At 46.5% G+C, this 15,417-nt stretch overlaps 1 protein-coding gene across 2 annotated transcripts in view; it reads right to left on the bottom strand.

The window, feature by feature from the left end:
* Garre1 (granule associated Rac and RHOG effector 1) overlaps positions 1 to 9,429 on the bottom strand; it is an 89,106-nt gene extending 79,677 nt beyond the window's left edge. For both annotated transcript variants that reach the window (XM_052712896.1, XM_052712892.1), the window contains exon 1: positions 9,319 to 9,429. The gene's annotated coding sequence lies outside the window, so the exon portion shown is untranslated. The remainder of the gene's footprint in view (positions 1 to 9,318) is intronic.
* Positions 9,430 to 15,417: the final 5,988 nt, after the last annotated feature.

Genomic DNA, 15,417 nt, shown 5'->3' with positions numbered 1-15,417 from the left:
AAGTGCTGCTGAGTTCAATGGGCTTGTCAGGCTGCTGTTAGGTGAAAGATGCTCCAATACAAAGAAATCTACATGGAAGCCAGATGCTGTCAAAATGCAATGGCTATTGCTACGGCTTGGGCAGTCTGATTCACCTAGATGTGAATTTCTGCTCAGTAAAATATCAGCCGAATGAAACGCACTTAGCAACTCTATGACCTTAAGCAAGTCAGCTGAAATCTTGTGCGTCAGTTTCTTTAGTAGAACAGCATAGCTGAACTCCATGGAGCACAGGACTTGGCACATCTCCAGTCTCAGGAAATGGAAACGGCCACTCTTCCAGAGGCCTTGGGCTAGCACAGAGTATCTTTGGCAACTCCTCATTCTGGTCAAACCCACCCCAATCCCCACTGAAGTTAACAACTTACAGAAATAGAACCTACCTTCCTGCACTGTGGACCCCAACTCTCAAAGCCACCTGGCGAGCTCCAGAGCTAAAGGAGGTCACAGCTCTTCTCACCACCCCCTCTGCCCACCACCCCCTCCCACTTCAGCCCCAAGCTCTAGGAAGTGGTGGACACAGCTGAGGAGGGGCACTACCACCTCAAATTACAAAGCATAGGCCAGTTACTTAAGCATAGCATCCTCCCCTCCCCTGAGACTCAGGGAGCTCAAGTCCTTGGGAGCTGCTGAGAGGGCCTACGTTCACTTCTCCTTGCCTAGGTCACTGAAGCCTGGGGCATCGGAGTCTGGGAGCCAAGCCAGCTTTCCTCTGCTGGGACCAGAGTGACAGGGGAGGGAAGACTGAGCTGTTCCCAGGTTCCTTAACCATAACTGAATCTCATCAGTATCTAATCCTCAAGTCAGTTTTAGGAAGAAAATGGGATTGTTTTTCTGGTAGTATCTAGCTCTAATTCTACATTCAAACCTCCCCATTGCTAGCAGAGCTCTGTGAGTTCCAGGGCAGTTTGGTCTAAACTGTGAGACCCTGACCTAGCACTCTCCTCCCCCCCAAAAAAGGAAGAGAAAGGTTTAAAAAAGTAGGGCCAGTTAAATGGCTCAATGGGTCAGTGGGTAAAGCTGTTTGTTGCCAAGCCTGATGATCCAATTTCAATCCCAGGACCCACAATGTAGAAGCCAAAATCCAATTCCTACAAATTATCCTCTGATATAGACATGTATGCCATGGTACTCATGCCCACACATATACACAAATTTTCAAATGTAATAAAAAATTTAAAAAGGAATGCCGTATCAAGGGATGAATTTTTTTTTCTTTTTTCTTTTGGTTTTTTGACATAGGGTTTCTCAGTGTAGCCCTGGCCTTCCTGGAACTTGCTCTGTAGACCAAGCTGGTCTCAAACTCAGAGATCCACCTGTCTCTGGCTCCTGAGCACTGAGATTAAAGGTGTGCATCACCATCACCTGGCTCATGGGATGAATCTTAAAACTCACAGTAAGTACACAGACTTCTGTCAAGAAAACAAATGGACTAGCCAGGATGCAAAGTGAGACTCTGTCCCACAAAGAAAAGCAAACCAACGGCAGCATGAATTACCAGGATCGACTTGGAAGTGACCCTGCTGTATTAAGAGGTTCATTACCTAAACTAGACATGAGTTCAAAGACAGAGCAGAGTAACATGCTACCATTTTATAAATGGTTACCATTAGCACACAGATGCCAAGAAAAGCTGCCATATACCATTGAATGCCATCACCAAAATAACCCAATTCTAGACCCCTCTAATCTCTTTCCTGTTTCTCAATCCTTTGTTGTCTGGGACACACATCACCCTTGGAACAAGACCTGTGGTGAGCCGGGGGGCGGGGGCACGGGCACACACTCATAATCCCAGCACTAAAGAGGCAGAGTGGAAAATAAAGAGTTCCAGGCTAGTCAGGCTACAAAGCCAGATCCTGTCACAAAAAAGACCCTTACCTTCATTTTACTATTTCTTTTTCTTTCCTTTTTTTTTTTTTTTTAATGTACATTGGTGTTTTGTCATGGGTCCCCTGGAACTGGAGTTACAGACAGTTGTGAGCTACCATGTGGGTGCTGGGAATTGAACCCCGGTCCTCTGGAAGAAAAGCCATTGCTCTTAACTGCTGAGCCATCTCCCTAGCCTTTACTATTTCTAAACGCATATTCAAGATCCATCAGCTCAGCTGTGAATGGTAGTGCTGGTATATGCTGTTGTCCCAATATTTGGGATGCTAAGACAGGAGGACTACTATGAGCTCAAGGCCAGCCTGGGCTACACAGTGAATACCTGGCCAGTGTGGGCTACACAGTAAAACCCTGCCAAGAAACAAACTTTCACTGTCTCAATGAAGCCATGTTGGCTGGGCTACTTTAACTCCCATGAAGCTTTTCGGGAGCTCTGGCTGCCTGTGCTGCCACTGCCTCTCGACAGCTATTTATACCTGTCCCACCAAAGGAACTGCAAACACCACAATGGATATAAGCTACATGTTCACTTTACCGTAATGCACAGTGTGGACAATAAGGAAAACCACATTCCTGCCAGGATCTGTTCTACGGGCTTTACCTTAACACATTAAAGCCTCACTGTAAGCTTAGTGTGGTAGCCCGTACCTGTAATAATACCAGCACCTAGCAGTTGAGGCATGAGAACTGTTAAAGAGTTTGAGGCCAGTTCCATGCCAGCCAGTTTGGACTAAAGAGACCAAGTCTCAAAGAGAAAAAGAAAAACCACACTATACCCCTAGACATTCTTACCTCGCCTATTTTCAAACTGGGTAAACCAAGATGAAGAAAGTCAAGTGACTGAGGCTAGGGACTAGTAAGAGGTAGGGAGACTCAGTCTGACTAGTACTTGCTCTTTGTTCCTTCTGATATGACTGGATATCAAGACATTTGTTTTAAACTTACTCATTTTTAAATTGAAATATCAAACAGGAAAAGAAGCATGACATACAAAATGATGCTGAAGACAACATGAAATCAGGTAAGGCATGGGGGCATAAACCAGCAATCCCAGGACTTGGGAGGCTAAAGAAAGAGGATCTTGAGTTTGAGGCTAGCTTTGGCTACTCGGCAAAACCCTGTCTCAAAAACTAATTATTGGGCTGGAGAGATGGCTCAGAGGTTAAGAACACTGCTTGCTCTTCCAAAGGTCCTGAGTTCAATTCCCAGCAACCACATGGTGGCTCACAACCATCTGTAATGAGATCTGGTGCCCTCTTCTGGCCTGCAGGGATATGTGCAGACAGAACACTATATAGACAATAAATAAATAAATCTTTAAAAAAAAACTAATTTTTTTTAAAATGTTGGAGTAGTTAAACATTTAGTGCTTACATTAAAAAATGCTTTGAAAAAATTAAAAGTCCTATCAGGCAGTGGTGACACACACCTTTAATTCCAGGAATAGGGAGGCAGGTGGATCTCTGTGAATTTGAAGCCTGGTCTACAAAATGAGTTCCAGGACAGCCAGGATTACACAGACAAACCCTGTTTCGAAAAACCAAAAAAAAAAAAAAAAAAAAAAGAAAGAAAGAAAGAAGAAAATTAAAAGTTTTATGCTGCTACTCATTCTTTTTTTAATTATTATTTATTTACGTGTACATGTGTGTATATCTGTATATGTGCATGTACCTGAGGTTAGGGCCATCCCCTGGAGCTGGAATTACAGCAGTTGTAAGCTGCCTTATGTGGGTGCTGGGAATCGAACTCAAGTCCTCTGCAAGAACAATACATGTCCTTAACCACTGGGCTATCTCTCCAGCCCCAACTGCTACTCATTCTTAAGTTGTGCTAAAGAAACTGTTTAAAATTAACGGGGGGGGGGGGGGGGGGGGGGGGGGGGGGGAGCATCCATCCAAAAATTAAACCTAGGTAAGACAAACTTAGTTCTTCCTAAAAAAGAGATGTGGATGTATTTCAGATTTGAGACTGTTTCTGGCCCATTGGGGACACACACTTGTAATACAAGCACTCAAGAGGCCGAGGCAGAAGACTGGACTACTTAACAACCTGAGTTTCTTTTCCTGGAGCCTCATCCCAAAGGCAGCCAATTCTTTTTCTATCACCCACCCCCGGCTTTTTTTCCTGCACTCAGGAATCTATTTCTTTCTCTAACTCAAACAGGCCATAAGTACATTGTCCTGCAACTTGCCCTTCTGGAGTGATTAACTTTTGATCTGAGGACACTGAGAATCACCATCAGGGCCCTCATTGTGATGCTGTGCAAGCACTGAGCTAACCCTCACTCTAAGTCATACCTACTTTTCATCTTAACCTAAGAGGTCTCACGAAATAGAGGACTTGGGAAAGGGTATAGACTCCACTGGGAACAGCATCTACAAAAAGCTCTTAAATGTACAAAGACGTTTAGAATTACCCTTGAAGCAGTGTGTAGGCTAACTGGAGGTGACAGACACAGAAGATGTCAGTTCTCTATGTATCACAGGCTGTGAAGACTACATAAAGGAATAGACACAAAACACAGCGTCAAACCTGACTAGCACACAGTAACGCAGATAATCATCATTAACCACACACTTCAAGCTTCCTTACCTCTACACCTTCCTTCATGTCATCACCCTGCTCTGCCTAAGCATCCTCTGCTCTTACAATGGAGCTGGGGTCACTAAAATTCTCCCCATGCTATTCAGCTAAGTTCAACCTTCTTCGGAAGTTTCCCTTGACACATTCAGGTTGGCTTTCCTGCCTGAGCCGTTTGGGAAGAGCCTGTCTGTCATCACCTCCCACTGTCTGGTTATCAGCTTTGTCAGTGAGCTCAGGAACAGTTCCGGGGGGCTAGTTAGGTTCAAAGATGACTGATGCATTAACCAGAAGGCTAATTACTAAGTGTATACATACCAAAAGAGCTAGCCTCGCTGGAATTTTACCAGACTCAGAAAGGTGCAACACTGTCCACACTCTACAGATTACACAGCATCCCAAGACCAGGATCTACTATAGCACTCTAGATAAAGCTCTGACCATCTCTCTTTGGCAAGAAATGACCAGAAGTAACTATGAAGGGTATAAGGAAGGTGGCCTCTCTCTCTGATACTACAAAGATTATGCAGCACTCCTGGTCAGGACTCCAGAGAACCCACACACCACCTAAGTAAGCTAGCACCTACCTTCCACAGACACCATCTCAAACCTCTCCTAGAAACACAGTCTTTCTTGGGAGATACAAAATTAAGTTTAAGCTTTCTGGCCACAAACACATTCCAAACATGCCTTCCTCGGGGTTATAGCTCGGTCAGTTTGGGTTGAATTTAAAGTTTTCCCTGAAATTCGTCAAACTCTATTTACAAAATGTCTCTTGGCCTATGCTTGTATCTTTTCTATAGATTTGTATATTTATTTCTCTAATGGTCATCTGTTCAACAAATTCTTAATTGTTTCCAGAACAGTGTGTTCTAGACTCTGGTGATAAATGCAGTGAACAAGCAGGCAGATTCCTGGGGCTGGAGAGATGCCTCAGAGGTTAAGAGCACTGGCTGCTCTTGCAGAGGTCCTGAGTTCAATTCCCAGCAACCGCACGGCAGCTCACACTTGTCTGTAACTTCATCTTCAGGGTTTGACACCCTCACACAGACGTACATGCAGGTAGAACACCAATGGACATAAAATAAAAATAAATTATAAGAAAAACCGGGCAAGACCCCTGAAACCTGGCACACCTTCGGCATCTCCCTTCTAGGTACTTTAGACACTTCAGAACAAGACTTTAGGCTCTTCTGTCATCTCCAGGCTGTGTCTCTTAGCTCTATATTCTGGTTTCCCAATAAAATAATGACCCATACTGTAGGTGACTGTGAACTAGCTAAATTCACTGAGTTACTTTCTTCCCAACCAGAGTAGGACTAGAGCAGTCCTAAGAAAAAAGATGCAAAATCTGAATCAAGGTATAGGGGAGGCCAGGTGTGATGCAATGTGCCTTTAACCCCAGTACCCAGGAGGGGAAAGCAGGCAGAGCGCTGAGTTCAAGGCCAGCCTGATCTACACAGTGAGTTCCAGGACTACATTAAAAAAAACTGTCTCAAAACAAGATAAAAATAACAAAGGGGTAGGGAACAATGTAAATCACAAGAGTGACCTAAATCACTAAGGAAAACAAGATTGTGGGATGTTATCAAAGACAGGCCACCCTAGGAAGTGATGAGAGATTCCAAGTCTAGGGGCCATTTAGAAGGAAATGAAGAATGAACATACAGAAACCAGAACTGAAACCACGTATGCCTAGAGTCCCAGCACTTGGGAGGTTGATGCAGGAGGATCTCAAGTTGGAGGCCAGCTTGGGTACATAACAAGACTCTGTCTCAAAAAAAACAAAAACAAAACACACACACACACACACACACACACACACACACACACAGAGAGAGCAAGAACGAGAGAGCGAGAGAGAGAGAGAGAGAGAGCGAGAGCGAGAGCGAGAGCGAGAGAGAGAGAGAGAGAGAGAGAGAGAGAGAGAGAGAGAGAGAGAGAGCGAGAGAGAGAGAGAGAGAGAGAGAGAGAGAGAGAGAGAGAGAGAGAGCGAGCGCAAAGCCAAGTGGGGGTGGAAATGTCACTCCAAGGACCCAAGGGCAATGAAGTAAAGTGGTCCCTACTCCAAATCTATTCTGGATGTGAGGGGAGGAATTATGTATCAAGGGCAGGGAAGGAAACATGAGATTAGGCCTCAGAAAATGGCACCAGACAGGCAAGACAAAGTGGAGCAGTAAAGACAAGGTAAGAAAATGGACACCACTGCTCTAAAGGGGCCAGCCAAGAGCAAGGCTGGTTCCTAACAAGAATGGCTGCCCACCCCAAGTATTTACAGTCACAAGATCTGAGGAGGTAGCTCAGTGATACAGTGCACACCTAGCATGCTCAAACTTCTGAGATCAGGGGATGAAGAAATGGCTCAGAGGTTGAGAGCACTGGCTGCTCTTGCAAAGGGCCTGGGTTTAATTCTCATCACCCACATGGCAGCTCACAATTATCGGTGATTTCAGACCCAGAGGACTGGAAGCCCTCTTCTGGTTTCAGTGGACACTGTACACCCATGGTACAGCCATACATTTAGGCAAAACACCCATATACATAAAACAAAAATAAATAAAATCTCAAAGTCCTAAGCTGAATGCTAAAGCATGGCAGAGAGGAAATACAACTAAACAAAATGAAAAGGAAAAAGAAAAGAATAAGCAATGACCAACAAGGTCAACCAACTAGGGAACCCTCACATGGACAGTATCAGAGAAAACATTTAGAGCTTAACTCTTGACTCTTTTTGAATTAATACTGAGAGAACCCGGCAATGTGGTCTTCTCACTGCAAACAATGCAATTCCTTGTTCTAACCAACATTCTTTGTCCATCTAGGAAGGTCATTATTTTCCACTGAGGACAAAGTCTCACAGGAGAAGGGGCAGAGTGGACACACAGCCCATGGGATATTCTAGCCTACTAGCTCAATAGTGACTTCCCAAGAGTGTAGAAGATGTAAGTGAGACACAGCTCCTGGTGTAGTAGGCTTCAAGTTCAAGACAGAACAAGTACTTAGGATCTTGTTTTTGTTTTTTTAAAGGATGCTTAAAGCATGCTGTCTTCCAAAAATCCAGAGATAATTTTAGATTGAAAAAAATCTAGGCTTGCCAAGGGAATCTGAGAACTTTTCTATCTTGGTCTCCAATGCTAACCTACGTATTCGTGTGCAAAAATAGAGGAAGATTAGAATCTCAAATGCCAGGCTGAAAAGTCGCCACAACAAACTTGCACTCTTCATATGGAGTCTGTTCATATGTTAGCAAGAAAGCAAGTGAAAACAGCAGTGAAATCTTTTAATATATATTTCACATGCATACATATCATATTTATGTCAAATGTAAAGTAGTCCCTCAACTTGTAAAGGAAACGATTTTTTTAAAGATTGCAAAAAGGAAAAAAAAAAGTATTATTTTTAAGGCACATAAAAACATCCAAACACACACCAAATCAAATTTGTAAGTAGCCCTTTGCAAACACATTCTTAGAACTTTAAGCCTAAAATAAGATTTGTTGAGGAAGTAATAGTTTACTAATGGTTACTACCCTGCCAGTTTGGAAACACATCTTAAAAATAAAAACAAAAAGGCAGGGCCTCTTGGCCTATGGCTTTAATTCCAGCACTAGGGAAGCAGAAATAGAGAGATCTCTGTGAGTTTAAGACCAGCCTGGTCTACACAGTGAGATCCCGTCTCAAACAAATAGATGAGAAAATAAACAACAAAGGAAGGTTAAAATTTTTTAAGCAGTTATGAGAAGCAAACATAGATGGACAACACAGGGTTTGAGATTTCCAAACATATCAACAAGGAGAAAAACAGAATGTTACCTTTAACCCCCGTTTGTAAATTTATCCCAAGAAGACAATAATCAGATAAATCCTTTTTGGCAGAAGTATTTATCTTGTGACAATGAGGAAAACAATCAAATATTCATCAGGGCTTGGATAAATTATGGTACCCGATGGTCTACAACAAAGCCTCTAAAAGTGACACGTATGTATGCATTTACTGATGTCACCCAAACGTTAGCAGTGGTTGTCACCGAGTCACAGGTTGTGAGGCTGTGGTCATTTTCTCCCGACACTCTGCGTACCGTCGAGAATGTTTTTACAAGGACAGAAGAATGAATCGCTTTCATAATGGCAGTGGGTGAGGAAGGACACGGACGAGCTATTTTCAAATTGTGGGCTCCCCAGGCTGAGCGTTTCCCAGGCAAATTGGGTTAAAGTATAAACAAAATTCTTATCATGCCAAGCAGGCATGCTCTCTTTCCCCTGCTCCACGCGGGGCAGGAAGACACACCCCTGACCCCAGCGCTCGCCCCACGGGCGTGGGTCCTTCCTAGCCCTAGCCCAGCCTTGGCCCTCCCCTGACCCCCGCCGCACCCACGGGCTCAGCCGGGAGCCAGGAAGGGGCGCGAGGACGGCCGGGCAGCCGCGGGGCGGCCTGAGGACAGCGGCGCACGCCCGTCCCCGTGGACCTAGGTCGCCCACAGGCCGCCAGCCCTCCGCGCACGGCGCAGCGAGCTTCCGGGAGCGGATTCCCCGAGGCGGCCCAAGGCAGCGGCGTCCTTCAGCGCCGACGCGCCCCCAGGGGTCTCAGTCCCGGGCGCGCGCGGAGAGGCCCCTCCGGGCTTCCGTCCGCCCGGCCAGCGCCCGCCGAGCCCCGCGTCCTCCACAGCAGGCGGGCGAGGGACGGCGCCCGCGGAAAGCGGAGCTCCGCGAGCTCGCCTCGATGCCAGCCGCCGTTGCGACCCGCCGCCCGCCGCCCGCCGCCCACAGCCAGCCCCCGCCGCCCCGCGCCCACCGGTGCCCGCACCTCACCTGCGACGCGCCCCGGCTCCCAGCGTACCGCCCGGACCGGCTGTGTACACCGGAAGTGACGTCCGCGGCCGGCCCCGCCCCCGCCCCAGGCGGCCGCTGCGGTTCCCCGGCCAGAGCCCACCCTCCCCTCGTGCTCGCTGGGCAGCGGCACAGCTCAGCGTCTCCCCCGGGGCTTCCAGACCCAGCCCGCACCCTGCAGGAGGGCTCGGTTGCGTCCTCACGGATTTGTCGTTGAAATTAATGACTGAAACGTTGATCGCTAGACACAGTACCTGACGGGCTGTGTAGAAGCGGGAATCGTACCCTCGAGAGTACTAGTGTCACACATCCGTGTGATGATGATGTAGTGCCATTTGTGGCAGATGGTAGGAGGGGAAAGTGGAAGAGGGAAGGAGAGTACCCTGACCTAGTGGGTGACGAGGGAACTAACCCTAGGGAAAGATCAGGAGCTGAGATCCCAAAAAGGAAAAAAAAAAAAAAAGGAATTTTAAAACAAACACCTGGAGGAGGAGCAGGACATGACAGCATACAGGCGAAAGGGACCCAGGATGTAGCTCAGGGTAGAGTACTGCTCAGCTTGTGCGGGCACATGTAAAAGCCCCAGGCTTTGCAAAGAATGTTGAGAGATTAAGAAACAAGTGTTTTAGGCTGGGAGCGGTGATGTATTCTTTTAATCCCAGCATTCGGGAGACAGGAGCAGGCAGATCTCTATGAATTTGAACCCAGCCTGGTCTACATAGCAAATTCAGGGCCAGCCAGAGCTACATAGTAAGACACTGTCTCAAAAAAGAAAGATGTTTTCAAATGTTTCATCTTCAACAAACCAGAGAAGTTAGGGTTTATCTGAGAATGTTGCAAAACCCCAGTTTTAAGCAGGGAACCTTTTGACCACATTGGGGAGCTCTCAGGATTGCTCTGGCTGTAGTATAAAGGCCTGAGAAGGGAAGGCAAGAATGGATGTGTGGGAGCTGAGGTTCCGTTTAGCACAGAGGAGGCCTTGGGTTCATCCTCAGCATTGGGGAAATGAATGGATGTAGATTTTAATGCAGTCTTTGAAAGCAACAAGACCCTTCAGGACCGGGTTGTGCTTGGCCCAAGGACCTAGGATGCTAAACATTCAGTGATCACCAAAGATCCACATGGGACAGTAGCTACAAAGTTGGCCACTGTCTCCCACTAATAAAGATTCAAGACATAAACACTTGTAGGAGTAACTGAGGTGGAGGTAATCTTTATTAAAGAGAAATAAGGAAAAGCAAATAAGGAAGGGTGAGGGAAATTCCCAACATATAAACATTTAGCATGAAAGGAAAGTGAGGCCCAGTCTGGGAAAGTGCAACCCAGCTGGTCACAAATTTGTCACACAAATTGGTTCTGGGGCTTCTTGTGAGGCTATGGCTGAAGACTGGGGTAATGTTCTTGGCTGGCTAATCAGAAGATACCATATTCTGGGGCCCAGGCAATGGTTCAGTGATTAAGAGCACTGGTACTCTTGCAAAGGACCTTGATTTGCTTCCCAGAACCCACATGGTGGCTCACAACCATCTGTAACTCCAGTTTCAGGAGATCTGACTCCCTCTTCTGACCTCCTCAGGCACCAGGCACTCATATGGCGCATATACAAAGCACCCATACACATAAAAGAAAATATTTACTATTACTATTTAAAAAGTATGACCATATTCTATGTGTGCTATCACTGTCGAGCCATCAAGAGGCTCACACTTGGTTTGCATGTTATCCACCCAGTCAGAAGTGGTTGAAACCCCTATTTGCCATCAAGCACTACCAACTACACCAGGCTATTCCTTCTCATAGCTCCTTGTCTATGGAGAAACTGGGATCTCATTCCTGAAATAGGTGGAAGTTTTCTTGGAAACCAGCTGTTAACGGTTGGCTGCATTAGAAGCAGGACTATGTAAAAAAGCAATAGTGCTTAGCATATGTTTCCCCAGGGGTGAGTTCTCATAGAATCTAGCCTGCTCGGATAGCCTCGCTTCTCAGATCATGGCAGGCTGTCTCTTATCAGGTCTGCTTGGCTACCTCATACCCAGCCACAAGCTTCTGTTTCTCATCCCTAGTGTTCTTGGCCTTACTGTTTTAACCCTTAATGTGCCTTTTAACCCTGAAGTCCGTTCTCACTATAATACACATGAGCCTCTTGTAGTTTTCACCATGGGCCTTTTTCCCACACAAACTAAATCCTGTATCAATTCCGTAGTGTGTTCACGGTGGGATTACGTGTAATAGTCAAAGGGCAAAACAAACCGATGTCCATCCACGGACAAATGTATAAACAAAAGTGGTGGATACATAGACTATCATTCAACCTTAACAGGAGAGGAGATTGGGGCTGGGGGTTGGCTTGGTAGTAGAGCCCTTGCTTAGCACGTGCAAAGGCCTGGGTTAAATTCCTAGTGCCACGAGAAAGTGTGGAGATACAAGAAGGAGGGAAAGAAAAGAGACGGCGCTTGGAGCTGGGGGCGGCGTAGCACTCGGCTAGGCAGATCAGTTCATCCTTTACCACATGGCAAGGTGGCCAGGCTTGGCTGCGTGGAACCTTGTCTCATAAGTAAAAGGGTGATTAGCCGGGCAGTGGTGGTGCACACTTTAATCCCAGCAGTCGGGAGGCAGAGGCAGGTGGATCTGAGTTTCAGACCAGCCTGGTGTACAGAACAAGTTCCGGGACAGCCGGGGCTGGACAAAGAAACCCTAGCTCAAAAAAACAAAAAAGAAAGAAGGAAATTCTGGCCCACAATATGAATGGATGAACCTTGATTCTCTTTTTCAGTTTTTAATTTTATTTTATGTGTTTAAGTGTTTTGCCTGCATGTATGTACCACATGTGTGTTTGGTGCCTGCAGAGGCCAGAAAGGGCATCAGAACTTACTTACAGAGTTGTAAGCTGCCATGTAGGTTCTAGGAATCAAATCTGGGTCCTCAGGAAGAGCAGCCAGTGTTCTTAACTGCTGAGCCATCTCTCCAGCCCCCGAAAAAGGACTTTTTATAGATAGAAATCCAGGGCTAAGGGTGTAGCTTAGTGAAGTGTAGCTTACACACTTGTCTGGTGTGTATGAAGCCTCAGGCTCAAGCTCCTGTCCCTGAAGTAGGGGAAAGACAAAAGAAACAATATACACTGAAGTTCTCATACCTTCGCCTTATACCCCTATATATTGTCTTCTTGGGCTCTAAGGTATGTGACCCTCATAGACCAAGGTAGTGACAGTGGAGATGGAGAAAGTTGGCTACACTTGCAGAAGACTAGAAGAAAATTGATTTGGTTGGTGCTGGCTGCAGGAGGTCAGGAGGAGGACTGACTCCTGTCTCTGGGATGCCCATCGAGATGGTGGCTTAGTGGTGGGAGGGCCTGAACAGGACTCGTAGGGAGAGCATTGCAAATAAGAAAACCACGAACACAGAGAAACCCTGTCTCAGAAAAACCGAAAAGAAGACCATGAGCCGGGCGGTGGTGGTTACACGTTACACGTCTTTAATCCCAGCACTCAGGAGGTAGAGGCAGGCAGATCTCTGTGAGTTCGAGGCCAGCCTGGTCTACAGTGAGTTCCAGGACAGCCGGGGCCACACAGAGAAGCCCTGTCTTGGAAAACAGAAGGAGGAGGAGGTGGAGAAGGCAACGACGATGACTGTGACCTGGCTGTGCTCCTGCACACCTACAATCTCAACACTCGGGAGGCTGAACCAAGATGGTTGCCTCAAGGCCAGCCTGAGCTATATACCAAGTATCAATCCAGCCAGGGCTACATAGCAAAACCTGTCTCTAAAAAGCAAAGATAGAAGAAGGGAGTGGTGGGTGGTAGTGGCCACAAATTCCAACATGACCTTGATATCCAAGGGGAAGCCTGGAGGAGGTTCATTAATCAGGTTTTTTTAAAGACCAGAAGTGTCACATGATTATATTCTCAATTTTTCAGAGGTGGCGGCAGGATCATAAATTCAAGGTCACTGGGGCTGGAGAGGTGTTCAGTGGCTAAAAACACTGGCTGCTCTTCCAGAGGATGGGGGCTCAGTTCCCAGCTCTTACATCTGCCAACAACTGTGTATAATTACAATGTCAGGGGATCCATCCTCTTCTGCCTCCGAGGGCCCTGCACACGCATGGTATACAGACATACATATAGGCAAAACACCCATACACATGAATAAATTTTTTTTTAAAATTAAAGGCCATCTTAGACTATACAGCAATTTGAGGCTATCCTAGGTTTCATGAGACCCTTTGTCAAGAAACCAAAAATGAATAAATAATCATAAAGGTTAGAAGCAGGGTCTCTAAGACACTCTGTGGTGTCTCCGATGGTAAAGGTGCTTATGCAGGAAGGTAAACAGACAGGAGAAATGGAGCAGTGGCCTGGGATTCCACGGCAGGCTGATAGCCAGTGCTTCAGAATGGAGCCTGCCTTCCTCCTCAGCGGCGACCACAGCAGCTTTTCTGGTAAAGCAGAGGTGAAGCCAGGGCTCCTTGGGGGCTGGGATGAGCGACTGGGAGCGGGTGATTGTGTGACAGATAGGATGGGCTGTAGAGCCTGAGCTCCAAGAGCAAGTGGTGGGCAGCGAGCTTACAGGACGGCTGTGAGCTGTTACTGGATGTGATGTCCTCGTGGTAGTGTACCCTGGAAGTGCACTGAGGATGAGGGCAACAGGCTTTGTGGGTCACTTTGGTTCCTACAGACTGTCTCTGTCTGTCTGTCTTTCTCCGGTACTAGGGGCTTCTTCCACATGTTAAACAAGCCTGTACCACTGAGCTATTTCTCCAGCTCCTTTTTTTTTAACTTTGCATTTTGAGACAGTCTCACTAAGTTACCCAGGAAGGACTTGAGCTTATGATCCTCCTGCCTCAGCTTCCTGAGTAGTTGTGATTTAGGCCTGTGCCTCCAGGCCTGGGTAAAACCACCTCTTACTCACAGGCTCTCTTAGCTATTGCTGTCGGCCCCAAGGGTTATTAGACCTTGCCTCAGAATCCTCCAGTTACCACACTTGATACACAGTTAGAACTTTTACTCTTTTCCTACTACTGGAGGTTGAGCCCAGGACCTCATGCACGCCAGCCAAGCTCTCTGCTGCTGAGCTGTATGCACCCCCACCAGTCATGCTGGTCAATCTCTCTACTGCTGAGCTATACCGCCCGTGGTTTATTTCAAATTTTAGTGCTGGAGAAGGAAGCCATGACCAAACACACACATAGTAAGCATACTTTATCACTGAGCACACTCCATGACCCTGGTCGAAAAGTTGCCTTTCCCCTTGTAGCTGTCTTTGAAATCACCGCCACTTAACTTTACTCCAAGCAACAGCTGCAGAGAAATGTGCTGGAAACTGCTTCAGTCCAGGGCTTGGAAACTCACTCAGAGTCACATATACAAATGATTTTTGTTGTTGTTGTTTTGTTTTGTTTTTGTTTTTTGTTTGGGTTTTTTGAGACAGCGGTTTCTCTGTGTGGCCCTGGCTGGCCTGAAACTCACTCTGTAGACTAGGCTGACCTCAAACTCAGAGATTCACCTGCCTCTGCCTTCCCAGTGCTGTGATTAAAGGTGTGCGTCACCACCACCTAGAGCAAATGTTTTTGTTTTGTTTTGTTTTCTGAGACAGAGTCTTGTCATGTAGTCTAGGCTAGCCCTGAACTCATGACCCTCCTCCCTAGGCATGTGTCACCACAGACTGCTTCACTCACCCCTCATCTCCTCATTATCTATTTATTCTAAGCTCCATTGCACCAAGATATTAAGAAAAAGGTTGAAGCTCACAACTTTGACCCTCCAGCTCTGCAGATCTGTGAACTGGAGCCTCAGCGCGCACACACCACCCCCCCATAGACTACCATCCCAATAGCCTCACTTTGCCATTCAGAAATTTTGAGGCAAACCTATTACCACACATCTTAGAGACACTTCCAGCTTTTATATTTATTTATTCACTTTTGGTTTCCTTTTTTTGTTGTTGTTGTTGTTTAGTTTTTTCAAGACAGAGTTTCTCTGTGTAGCCGTGGCTGTCCTGGAACTCGCTTTGTAGAAGACCAGGCTGGCCTCGAACTCAGAGATCTGCCTGCCTCTGCCTCCCAAGTGCTGGGATTATAGGCATGCA

This window comes from Peromyscus californicus, unplaced genomic scaffold (assembly GCF_007827085.1).
Source record: "Peromyscus californicus insignis strain IS unplaced genomic scaffold, ASM782708v3 Scaffold_4__1_contigs__length_199733344, whole genome shotgun sequence".
Lineage (NCBI taxonomy): Eukaryota > Metazoa > Chordata > Mammalia > Rodentia > Cricetidae > Peromyscus > Peromyscus californicus.
Note: the sequence above shows the minus strand (reverse complement) of the source record. Positions and strands in the feature narration are given on the sequence as shown.